The sequence below is a fragment of the Lipotes vexillifer genome, unplaced genomic scaffold, assembly GCF_000442215.2.
Source record: "Lipotes vexillifer unplaced genomic scaffold, Lipotes_vexillifer_v1.1 scaffold828, whole genome shotgun sequence".
NCBI lineage: Eukaryota > Metazoa > Chordata > Mammalia > Artiodactyla > Lipotidae > Lipotes > Lipotes vexillifer.
The window spans coordinates 10,865-23,653 of record NW_006779483.1 but is presented as its reverse complement, the minus strand read 5'-3'; the positions used below and the strand labels follow the sequence as shown (position 1 = coordinate 23,653).

At 44.2% G+C, this 12,789-nt stretch overlaps 1 pseudogene; it reads right to left on the bottom strand.

Annotated features, from left to right (window-relative positions):
• Positions 1 to 4,762: 4,762 nt before the first annotated feature.
• On the bottom strand, positions 4,763 to 12,561 carry LOC103084306 (protein LSM14 homolog B pseudogene; annotated as a pseudogene).
• Between the last annotated feature and the right edge of the window lie 228 nt (positions 12,562 to 12,789).

Here is a 12,789-nt window from a genome sequence, read left to right as displayed (position 1 = left end):
CTTTCCCTATGCTGTTTCATGAAAAGGAAAGCATCTCAGGAATGAATTGGTGATAGCTGAAAAAGGATTAAGTGCTCTTTTCTGCTTTCCCTGCTCCATGTATAGGAGAAGTGAGCTAGGTACCTGAAAGACCCGGTAAAAGCCAGTAATTTGGGAAAGATCTTGAAAAAGTCTCTGCAGAGAGAGCGGCATAAGCCAGGGAGGGCAGGGAGCAGAGACAGAAGACAAGAGCAGTGCCTCACCTACCATGGGCTCAAGGGAAGGACAGTCTCCCATGGCTACCACCTCACATGCTGATCTTGTAAGTCTTTTGTCTATTTTATCTCAAAGTTTTCATACTGTTGATCCTACTGTAAAGGGTATTGCTTTTAAATTCCAATCCTGGATCTTCATCGCTAGTGTATGGAAATACAACTGATATTGATCCTGTGGCCCACAAAACTCGCTTATTATTTCTAGTAGCTTTTTAAATAGATTCCATAGACTTTTCTATATAGACCACCATGGTATCTGCAAATATAGTTTTACTTCTTTTCCACTCTGGATGCCTTTTATTTCTTTTGCTTGATTTTTTAGATCCTTTAGTACAATGCTGAATAGAAATGAGAAAAGTGGATATTCTTGCTTTGTTCCTGATCTTAGGGGAAAGCTTTCAGTATTCTACCATCAGGTATGATGTTAACTACAGATCTTCCATAGATGCTCTTTATCAGGCTGAGGAAGTATACTTGTGGTCCTCATTTTTGGATAATTTTTATCAGGAATAGACATTGGGTTTTGTTAAATGCTTTTTATGCATCTGTTGAGATGATATATGGTTTTTCTTTTTTAGTTTTATTAATATGGTGAATTACATTTCTTGATTTTCCAATACTAAGCCAACCTTGCATTCCTGGGATAAAGCCTGCTTGGCCATGACGTATTAGCCCTTTTATACGTTGTTGGATTAGATTTTATTTTGTTTAAAACTTTTATATCTGTGTTCATGAGGAATATTGATCTATAGCTCTCTTTTCTTGTGCTGGTATTTTTTTTTAAGATTTTTTTTAACATCTTTATTGGAGTATAATTGCTTTACAGTGTTGTGTTCGTTTCTGCTGTATAACAAAGTGAATCAGCTATACGTATACATATATCCCCATATCCCCTTCCCTCTTGAGTCTCGCTCCCACCCTCCCTATCCCACTCCTCTAGGTGGGCACAAACCACCGCGCTGATCTCCCTGTGCGATGCGGCTGCTTCCCACTAGTTATCTATTTTACATCTGGTAGTGTATATACGTCCATGCCACTCTCTCACTTCGGTTTTGATTCCAAAGTAATACTAGCTTCTTAGAGTTGGGACGAACTTGTGAGTTGGGAAATATTTACTCCCCTTCAATTTTTTGGAAGAGTTTATGCAGAACTGATATTATTTCTTCCTAACGTGTTTGGTAGAATTTACCAGGGAAATTATTTAAAGCTCAAGTTTTCTACGTGGAAAGATTTCTAACTGCAAATTCAATTTCTTTAATAGACAGAGGGCTATTCAAGTTATCTCTTGCTTCTTGAGTGAGGTTGGTTAGTTTGTGTCATTCAAAGAATTTGTCCATTTCATCTAAGTGTCAATATTTTTTGCATAATTTTGTTCCTAATAGTTTGTTATTATCATTTTAATATTTTTACTGTAGTGCAGTGATATCACCTAATCCCTGCTATTGATATTTCTGTCTTCTATCTTTTATTCTTAATCATTCTGGCTACAGCTTTATCAGCTTTACTGATCTCAAAGAATTAGCTTGTAGTGTCATTGATTTTCTCTATTGTATTTCTGTTTTCTACTTAATTGCTTTCTGCTTTGATCTTTATTATTTCTTATCTTCTGCTCGCTTTTGGTGTAATGTTTCTTCTTCTAGTTCCTGAAAGTGGAGGCTGAAGTTATTGATTTGACACTTCTCTGCTTTTTTTTTTTTTTTTTTTTTTTTTTTTTGCGGTACGTAGGCCTCTCACTGCTGTGGCCTCTCCCGTTACGGAGCACAGGCCCCGGACGTGCAGGCTCAGCGGCCATGACTCACGGCCCCAGCCACTCCGTGGCATGTGGGATCTTCCCGGACCAGGGCACGAACCCGTGTCCCCCGTGTCGGCAGGCGGACTCTCAACCACTGCGCCACCAGGGAAGCCCCCTCTGCTTTTTTAAATAGACATTTTGTGATGAAAATTTCTCTTTACGATACTACATTTCCATTTCTCCCTGCCTGGCCTTTGTGCTATTTTTGTCACTCATTTTGCTTTTACGTATGTTATAAACCTTGCACTGTACTATTATTATTTTGTTTAAACAGTCAATTTTCTTTTAAAGAAGTTTAAGTAATAATTCCGTTGCCATTTCTCATGGTCTTTATTCCTCTGAATAGATCCATATCTCTATCTATCATCATTTTCCTTCTGCCTAAAGGATTTCCTTTAATCTTTCTGTAGTTCAGATCTTCTGGGGATGAATTCAGCCTTTTATGTTTGAAACAGTTTAACTTTGTTTTTGAAAGCTATTTTCAGTGTGTATAGAATTCTATGTTGACAGGGTTTGGGGTTTTTTTTTTCCTTTCAGTACTTTATAAATAAGGCTCCAAAGTCTGCTAGTCTGCATTGTTTCTGTAAGAAATATGCCATTTTGTCGTCCTCATTCCTCTGCAGGTGTGTTTATTCTCTGGCTGTTTTAAGATTTTATTCTTTACCACTGGCTTTAAGCAATTTGGTTACGATGAAACTTGGTATTTTTCTTTGTGTTTGTTGGGGTTCTTGGATCTATGGGTTTATCATTTTCATCTAATTTGGAAACATTCTGGTCACTAATTTCAAATATTTCGTCTGTTACTCCCTTCCTTTGGGGGACTTCAGTTACATGTGTATTTGGCTGCTTGAAATTGTTCCAAGTTCACTGATGCTCTGTTCTTTTGTTTGTTTGTTTCCCCTCTGTTACATTTTGATAGTTTCTATTGCTGTGTCTTTAAATGTATTCATCTATTCTCTTCAGTGTCTAACCTGCAGTTAATCTCATCCAGTATATTTTCGTCTCAGACATGGTAACTTTCATCTCTAGAAGTTAGAGGTGGGTCTTTCTTTCTCATATTTTCCAATCCACTACTTACTTCTTCGAACATATGGAATACAGCTATAAAAAACTGCTTTAAGGTCCTCATCTGCTAATTCTAACACCTGTGTTAGTTCTTAGCTGGTTTTGATTGATCTCTCTCCTCATTATTTTCCTACTTCTTTGTATACCTGGTGATTTTTTTTTTTATTGGATGCCAAACATTCTGGATTTTGACTTGTTGGATGCTGGGTATTTTTGTGTTCTAGGATGCATTTGAATTCTTGGAAATGTTTGATGATTTGGGTGCTGCTTTGTGCCTTGTTAGGCAGGGGCACAGCAGCATTGGGTCTAGGGTTCATTTTGCCCCACTGCTGAAGCATGATCCTTCTTAGTCCTCTACCAAATGCCTGCAAATTAGGTTTTCCAGCCTGGGTGGTAGGAGTAGAAATTATTCCTGGCCTTCTGCACCATCTAATCCTTTCAGAGCGGTATTTTTTCTGGCCTCAGGTAATTTCCTCACATACATGTGCAGATTGGTACTCTGCTGATTCTTTTTTTTTTTTTTTTTTAACAGAGTCAACAGGATTATTTATTTTCAGAGCAGAGAAGAAGAGAGTTTTAAAGGTTTGCATGTTTGTTTATAATTACAAGTTTATATTTTGCTCCAACAGAGCAGCCGCATTGCTATGTTCTAATTCTTAGCCATTAATTCCTACAAAAATAAACCTAACCTTTTACAGTAACTTAATCGATACAGAACTGAAACGGTTCCGCCTACTTAAAGGGATTTAGTTACCAAGGCACTTATGTTCACCACGTGCCCTGTCAGAGGGACGCATGCTTCTACTGAAGGTCTGATCCCTTTGCTCATGCAACAAATTTATATTCCCCACCCTCCCTCCACCCACCAGTAAAACAAAAACACAGAACTATTTACAATTGAGAGGAAATATGCTCTCGGTCAACCGACCTTGCAAAAAAAAAAAAAAAAGAGAGACTGGCTCATTTCCAAGTGGATGAGACACCGGCCAGAGTCCAACGCTGACTGGCCTGGGTCAGGGACTGGGAGGGAGAGGGCAGAAGGGAGAGCGACGCCGCAGAGGAGCTTGTCCTGGGCGCTCACCCCCAGCCCGGATTCCTATGGAAGCCACACTCCAAGTGACAGCTCCCAGCTCCCTCGCGTTCAGGGCCCCGTCCTATGCCTCCAGCATCCTACGCCTCCAGCACCTCCAACCCCGCCAGCCCTCTGCCAGCCCTCTACCTTGACGTCGCAGCTCGGGATGTCAGGGTCGTCTGGTTTGCTTCTATAACATGATCGTGGGACACCCCACTTTCCATGCCCCCATGCTGGCCACGCCTGGCTCCTAGGCCCCACCTGTGGCAGTGGGTGCCAGGCCAGCAGTACCAGAGGCCGGTTGGATTACAGAGATGCGATTGGCTGCTGCATTTGCCAAACGGGATTTGGTTCCACGTTACAAATCAAAGCTGTCCAAAAAAGGTCACAAAGTGAGGATCATGCTTTCGCTCTAGAAACCTTGCTGCAAAATACCAAAACCTTAGAGTCAGGCTGTGCACAACTAAAAAGGAAAAATAGACCAAGATACCTCAAAGAGGTTTCCCACATACGCGTCCCCCCAAAAAAGTGGTTCTACTCAGTCCAAAACACAAGCAGTAGCATGGGAATTTTCCAAACTCAGTAAACAAAGTGACCCACGACTCCCGCAGTAAGTGCAGCGTTTTCCTGCATCCTCGTAGACACAGTCTGGGGTCTGTGCCGCTTCAAGCAAGAGCCTTCAGCTGCCTCCTTACACCTGGCCAGTCCCGGCTCTTTGGAAGTCGGGTTATGAAGGGTTGCACCGTTGCCCCTGCCCCCTCGAAATCCACCCCGGAAACTACGGCCACGAAGAAACCTTCCCGACACCCCGAAGGTCTCCGTGTTGAGCTTCCTGTCTTCAGCCCACGTCGTCCGCCTGGAACTGGTCTTGAGTCCGGAGGAAATGTTGTCAAAGAAGGACTTGGATTTGTCATCGTAGCAGTTGGGCCCCAGGTGGTCCTTCTCAGCGGGGGCCTCGTCACTCTGCGTCACCACCGCCAGGTCCATCTCCTCCCCTTTCTCAGCTTTGTCGTCTTTAAAATTCAGTTTCTTCTTAAATTCTTTCTCCAGCTCCTCTCTGTTGAACTGGGCATTTGCACTCTCAAAGTCAAAGTCGCCTTCAAACTTGAGTGTGTTTTCCTTGACGGTAGTTGGACGGCTTTGCCCTCTGGAGCGATTCCTTGTTCGTCTGTCCGCTGACCGCCTCCTCTGAGGTCTTCTGTTCTCGTCATTCACCTGCCCTTGAGTCTGCCCAGCTGCCGGCTGAGTTACATCGCTGGCAGCCTTGCTGCTTGGCGGGGCTGAGCGCCCGTTGAGCTGCATCCCCACGGTGCCCTTGCCAGGTAACAGCTTTTTGGTGTTCAGGTTATCAAGAGAACCAGTCTGGACGGCCTGCTCCACCATGGGTCTCTTGCTGACTGAGACAGCTGGAAAGCCAGCTCCTAAACCCAAGGAAGCGGCATACTGCTGGCTGAGCCAGGGAGCTGGCGGCCAGCTGGCTATAGGGCGGCATCCCTCGGAAGGGGCTGGAAGGCATGTGTGGCTGGAAGGAGGAGGCTGAGCCCGAGCCCAGGGAAGACTGAACAATAGCAGGTCCTGAGGGAGGGCATGCTGAGCTTTCGGAGTTCGCACACAGTAATGTCTTTGATGTCACTTCCCTGGAAGATGATGTACTCATAAACTTCCTCTCTGGGGAGGGGGCAGGCCTGTCTGTGGGACGGTCTTCAGTACCAAAGGACCTCACTTGGGCGAGTGCCACCGTGGAGTTGTCCGTGTCGACGGTGCAGAGAATGCCCTCATAGCAGATCTGCACCTTGGAGATAAGGCTAATCTTGTTGCCCAAGTACGGGATGCCCGAGGGCCTGCACGGGGACCAGACAGCGAGCAACGGTGCGCGGCCCTCTGCTGATCCTTAAAGGGGGCCCTCTGCAGATCTGAAGTTCTCTCTTGTTCCAGCTCCCTCTCCTCTGGCATCCTTTCTGTGAACTGTAGCCACCTTGGTCTCCCTCGGCTCTCAGCTCCATCATACCCATTGAGGAAGTTGGCTGAACTCTTCCTGGATCCCCCTTCCCCAGGAAATTGGCTGGACACCCTCCCATGGCCTGAAAATTCTCCCAGTTGGTGGCCAAGAGCATTCATAAGGTCCACCTCATTTGTTTTCCTCTCAGGGACCACTGTCCTTCACTGGCTGATGTCCAGTATTTTAAAACCTCTGGTTTCATGTATTTTATGGAGTGCTTTTCATTGTTGTCTCTGGTGGGAAAGTAAATCCAGGCCCAGTGACTCAGTCTTGGCTGGCAGCAGAATTCTGCCGCATAGTTTCTGAAGTTCGCAGATATTACCCTCCGCCATGAACATGCCACAAATTCTTTACACATCTCAAAAAAATTGGGGGTTGGAAACGTTTTTGAAATATTTATAAAACATAAGCCAGAATTAATAAATGTCAGACAAGACCAAGAATTTTGAGGAAGGAAGTAGACTGTGAATGATGTCAAGCAAAACACAGCCTGGCAACTGTCAGGTTCTAGAGGCACAGAGACCAGTCGGGAGGCACCAGAAAAACTCCCCAGGTTGTGAAGCAAGGAAGGAGGGTAGGAAGGAAAGAGAAGAGGAAAGGAGAGAGGGAAGGAGGGAGACCTCTGAATCCACTCCAGGCTTTGCCAAACCCAAGAATGCCGAAGGAAGAATTATTATCAATCATGATCACTTGAATACAGGCATCAGGAGGGAGGCGTTGAGAAGAACTTGGAAGAATGTTGAAAAAAGATGTTTAAAGAGAAAAAGATATTCTACATTAGTGGTCCTCAAAGGTCCCTGAGACCCTTCCAGGGGGTCCGTAAGGTCAAAACTACTTTGATACTAATTCAAAGATGATCTGTGCCTTTTCCACACACATTCTCTCGCAAAAAGCTACGTGATGTATAATACCTCAAAGACTGAATGCAGATGCAGACATGAGAATTCATCTGTCCCCTGTTGAGCCAGATATTAAAGAGATTTCCAGAACAATGTAAACAATGTAAAATAATGCCAGAAAAAAGTCTATTTTTTCTATTTGTTTTAAAAAATCTAATCTTTTTTTTTTTTTTTTTTTTTTTTTTTTTTTTTTTTTTTTTTTTTTGCGGTCCGCGGGCCTCTCACTGTTGTGGCCTCTCCCGTTGCGGAGCACAGGCTCCGGACGCGCAGGCTCAGCGGCCGTGGCTCACGGGCCCAGCCGCTCCGCGGCACGTGGGATCCTCCCGGACCGGGGCACGAACCCGCGCCCCCTGCATCCGCAGGCGGACTCTCAACCACTGCGCCACCAGGGAAGCCCAAAAATCTAATCATTTTATAAAAGAGATGTTACTTATGTTAACAAGTAATGAAGTTATTATTTTTGAATGATCAATAAAAATTCATTTTAAAATTTGTATTCACTTCTAAAACTGTCAATATCAATAGTTAACCCACGTAAATAAATCTCTTTAGAGTTCTCAATAATTTTGAAGAGTGAAAGGGGTCCTTAAATCAAAAGTTGAGAACTTCTGTTCTACCTAAAGCTTGGGCAGCCCTATGGAGACCACCGTGTAGTTCAGGGAAGCATCTTCCCAGAAGCAAGGACCAAGGGCAGATCAAGAGGTCAGAAGGGAGAATCACCCCCACACCAGCTGCTTCACCTCTTACCCAGACTTTGAAATGATATTTCACTGAGCAGCAGCCCCTCTAAGCCTCACCCATGAGGAACCGCACCCTCGCTCACCACCGCGATCTGAGCTGTTCTCTTAGGTTACACAAGTCCCACCCTGAGTTTCTCAAAGGCTATGCAAAATAGCCAGTGCCATTTACAGTTTACTTCACTACCGTGTCCCTAACTGTTCCTCTGACCCAAGCCTAGTGATGATCCTTTATGTAGGAAGGAAATGTACAAGCAACAAGCACCTATTACACGTCCGACAGTAAGTTAGATGCTTTAATAGGACACCCATTTAATGCTCACCACGCTGTGAGCGGTGTCACTATCCCCTTATTTTATAGACAGAATCAGACATTCTAGGGAGCTTAAGGAACTCACCCAACTGCAAAGTAACCAAATGAACTGGAGCTCAGGTCACTCTCCAAAATTGATGGTCTTTCCCATCCACACTGCTGCCCTTTACTGCTCCAACATTTGTCACCGTTGTGGTGGTGTTGTGTGTGAAGTTAAAAACTCCCTAAAATAGGTAAGAGCTGGAAGATCTGCTTTCCAGAACTAAAGGAGTATAGCCTGGTGGTTCGGAGTGTAGACACTGGTGGTTCTGAGCTCCACCGTATCCAAGCTGTGTGGGGCTGAGCCAGTCATAGCTTCTCTGTGTCTGTTTCCTTGATGGTAAAAGGATGTTATAAATAGTCTCCACTTTACTGAGCTGTGTGTGAGGACTGAATGAGTTAATATGTGAAAAGCATTTAAACACTGTCTGACACATAGTCAACAGTACAGAGGATCATTATTTGCCATACATACTTGGGTAACTCGCTCAGCCTCCTTGAATCTATGGAAAGGGTATAACATTCCTGCCCTGATAACCACAGAGTTACTGAGAGACTTACAGGTAATGAATATGCCTGAGAGTGTTTTTAACCGAATACGATACAAATAAGCAAATATTACTGAAGCGTTATTAGCCGTAAACTCCTAATGTGCTATCATTTTGGAACAGGGATATTTCTGGTAAAGGGTGGGTCAATATTTCTGGCAAAAACACTATATACACTAGTATATACACCACAGCTGATAAGGCCCTCATTCCAAAAACACCAATCAAAACCACATCTAAGAAGCAGGGTTTTTCTGCACAGATACTCCAGTCTAAAGTAATCAGGTGTGAGAGGTACAAATAGCTTGGTCTCCATGTGATAGGACGGTGAATTTAGTCAATAACACGAAGAATTCTAAGGAACCGAAATCTAAACAGTACTCAAGGACCGCAAAGGGCTTCAGGGAAACAAAATGTTGGTTTGCAACCAGAAGTTTCTCAACATTCCTTACGCAAACCCAGAAATGTAATTACTGCCATGCTAAAGTGGTTCTGTTTCTCTTCATTTCTCATTGTTAAAAAACTTTACCCAAACCTGAATCATTTCCTGTCTTAACAACTGCAATCTCTCTTTCCCGTTCTTCCTACACAACTAAACTCCCAATCACCACTGTCAAAGAAATTCCCCTCCTCATTGCCAAATAGATATCCCAAGCCATAAGATGTCACGTGCACACATGTGTGCGCGCGCACACACACACACACACACACACACACACACACACACACACACACACTCACACACATGCACACACGTTCCTACCCTACTGAAGTCCCTACGGTGCTTCACAGCATGTCAGCATCTAACTTACTGTACATATTCCGTCATGATCTTGTTGATTAACCATCTATTTCTACTAGTATGTGTGCACCCGGAGGATAGGATTTGGGTCTGTTTTATTCACTGTCGTGTTATCATTATCTAGAAGAAAGCCTGATGTGTAGTAGATGCATTTTACATTATGTAAGATGAATAAATGAACCAATCATTTAACTCTGCACTTTGAAAACCCTTGTGCTTGATTTCAGTATTTTTCATCCCTTCCACTTAACGACACTTTATCTTCCTTGTCCAGCTCTTTTTCACAGCCCTGAAAGGACTCCAAGTGTCTTTGTTTTGTCTCACCGGGCACTGTCCATGAATGTACAGGTCTTGAGTTTTAGGACAACTTTTCTGTATTGGATCCTTCTAAAGGTAGCCGGGGAGCTGACTCAGCCAATGGGACTTCAAAGGATGGAGACCTGGAGCAAAGTGTTGCTCACCCTTGACTCAGTGGGGGGGATGAGCAGAGCAGAGAAAGCTGAGTCTGAATCACCAGTCATCCATCTCCAGGGCTGCTGTAGGCAAAGGCCCAGAGGAGGAATGTGTGCATCAGACCAGCTGCTCCAATCCTGGCTTGCCTCCTGGGCTGACAAGTGGGCTGGGAAGAGAAGTGACTCTCTTGATGCTACTTACTGAAGCATGGCGTCTTCAAACCCAGGCTGGGCAGCCACTGGCCCCAGATATGGGAAGGCGACCCCGTGAATAAGAGCGAGGGATACCTGGGTCAGGAGGCGCCATACCTGGCTGTGCACCAGAGTCTCCTGGACAGTCTAGAGTCCTGCCTCCTGAGTGGAATCTCTACAGGTGGTGCCTGTGAATCTGTATGTCTTAAGAGCTACCAACTGCTCCCCAGACCAACCCTTGGTAACCAACAAGCCGAGAAGTCCACTAAGGACCCTTCCAAGCCATGACTACGAGACTCTGAGACCTCCAGAGAGGTAGGACATGGCCCAGGGGAGTTTTAAGTGGAGGTGGAGGTACTTTGGTTGGCCTGTGTTGGGGAGGGTGCCTTGTTTAGTGGACAGAAGCTGGGGCTTCTAGAGTTTCTGCAACACCCAGGACAGCACTGCACAACAAACTGCCCCCCATCCTACCAAATTTTCGAACATCCCACACAACCTGAATGTAGGTAAAATCCGAGCCTGGAACCTAACTCTGTTTTTCATAGAAACAGGAAGTTTTCTTGTGCAGTTTTACTACATATTGAATTTTGCAGAAATACAGTTGCCATGAAAATTGAGGGAAAGCAGAACTTTTCTTCCTGAAATTTAAAAACATATTTTTCACCATGGGAAAAGTCACTGATGGCTCCACCACGCATGATATCTGAAGCTCCAGAGAGGGACAGACTATCTCCATCTGGCTTTGCGGCTGCCACATTACAGACTTGTCTGTGCGTATCTGCACACCTGATGGCTTCTGTCTGTACCGTGGAGCCTATGTTCTGCAGGGGGTGAACCTGTTCAGTGGTGCCCACAAATGTCCATGTTGAACTGAACATGGAATAGCTTTCATTTCTCCTTCACATTATGCTTAGTGTAATATAGTTACATGTTTAATGTCATGTGTAGGTAGAATATATTATCAGTGAACTTCATTATAAGTTTGTAAAGAGAATGTTATAAAATATGCATTAAGGAAAAGAGCATTAAGTCTGTTGAAGCCAAGAACCACTGATCCAAACCTCTTAACTCATCCCTCTAAACAGAGCCACCACTCAGCCATAAAAAAAAAGAATGAAATGATGCCATGTTCAGCAATATGGACGGACCTAGAGATTACCGTACTAAGTGAAGTAAGCCAAAGACAAAAATCACGTGATATCATTTATATGTGGAATCTAAAAAAAAAAAATGATACGAATAAACTTATTTACCAAATAGAAACAGACTCAGACATAGAAAACAAACTCATGGTTTCCAAAGGGGATAGTGGGAAAAGGGTGGGGGGAGATAAATTAGGAGGTTGGCATTAACATATACACACTTCTATATATAAAATAAGTAAACAACAAGGTCCTACTGTATAGCCCAGGGAACTATATTCAGTACCTTCTAATAACACATAATGGAAAAGGATCTGGAAAAGAAGGGATAATATACGTATAAATGAATCACTTTGCTGTATGCCTGAAACTAACACAAAATTGTAAATTAATGATACTTCTGTTTTAAAAAATGGTTATAAACCTCTTAACTCATCCCTCGGAACAAAGCTGCTAGTTGGAGGAGAATCCCTATCTTCTTTGGCTCGTCCTTGTTGTGGGCTGGTTTACCCTTCACTTGACCCCATTCGTCATCCAGGTTTGTGACCTATCCCGTAATGTCTTCCAGTACAAACCAGATGCTTGTAGCGTCTCAAGCATAACAAAAGAGGTCTATTTCCATGGACGGGCCCCCAAGGAGACCCTCTCAGCTTTGCTCAGCTTTCCTTCTGAAGCACAGATAGTGTGAGCTTTGTTTTTAGAACTTGGTTTTATTAATGGCAACTCTGCTTTGACAGTTTACAGTCAAGACCGCAAGGAGGATTGGACATAACCACACCGGCTGACCCTGCTGGGCAGTAAGTGCCACAGTGGGGCTAGAAGCTCTTAACGTTTAGTGCGCCTCCTTTTTAAGCATCTCCCTTCCTCCTACCCCTCACCTGTGTGCCACAGTGTACACTCTGGCTGCTAAATGTGACTGCTGTCAATGCACCTCAGAAACTCTTCCCTTCAATTCCTGGGGAAGCCCTCGGTCCAAGAAACAATAAGAAGGTTACCAAGACCTGTGACCAAGGGGGAAAGGAGCTATTGTTTGCACCAGACTAGATCCCAGCTGAGAATTATTCTTCATGCAGAGGTAATGAGGGAAGTTGCAAGAGAAAATCCTCTAGTGTGGTTTTCCTACCAAGTTGTTCTGCAGAGGAAAGATGGCACCTGCTAAATGATCGGTGGGTTCTAGATGGCTGGGGAGTAGCCGAGAAGGAGCCTCCAGGATACCCTCCCAGTCATCATCCTCCAAAGCTATAAGGGTGGCCATTCCGCCGTCTTCCTCTCCATCCTCAGCTAAACTCCCGCCTCAGCCGTGGTCGTTGCCATCTGAGCGCTTTACTTAGTTGGACTTTCCTCTCCCCCTTCCTCTTTCCATCCTTTGCCCCCTTTTCCTCTCCTTCTTATTCTTCCATCTCCATCTACAGTCTCTTCCAAATCTCATTCCTTGCTCTCCATATGCACCAAGAAAGACCCATATGAGATACTACCTGTATTT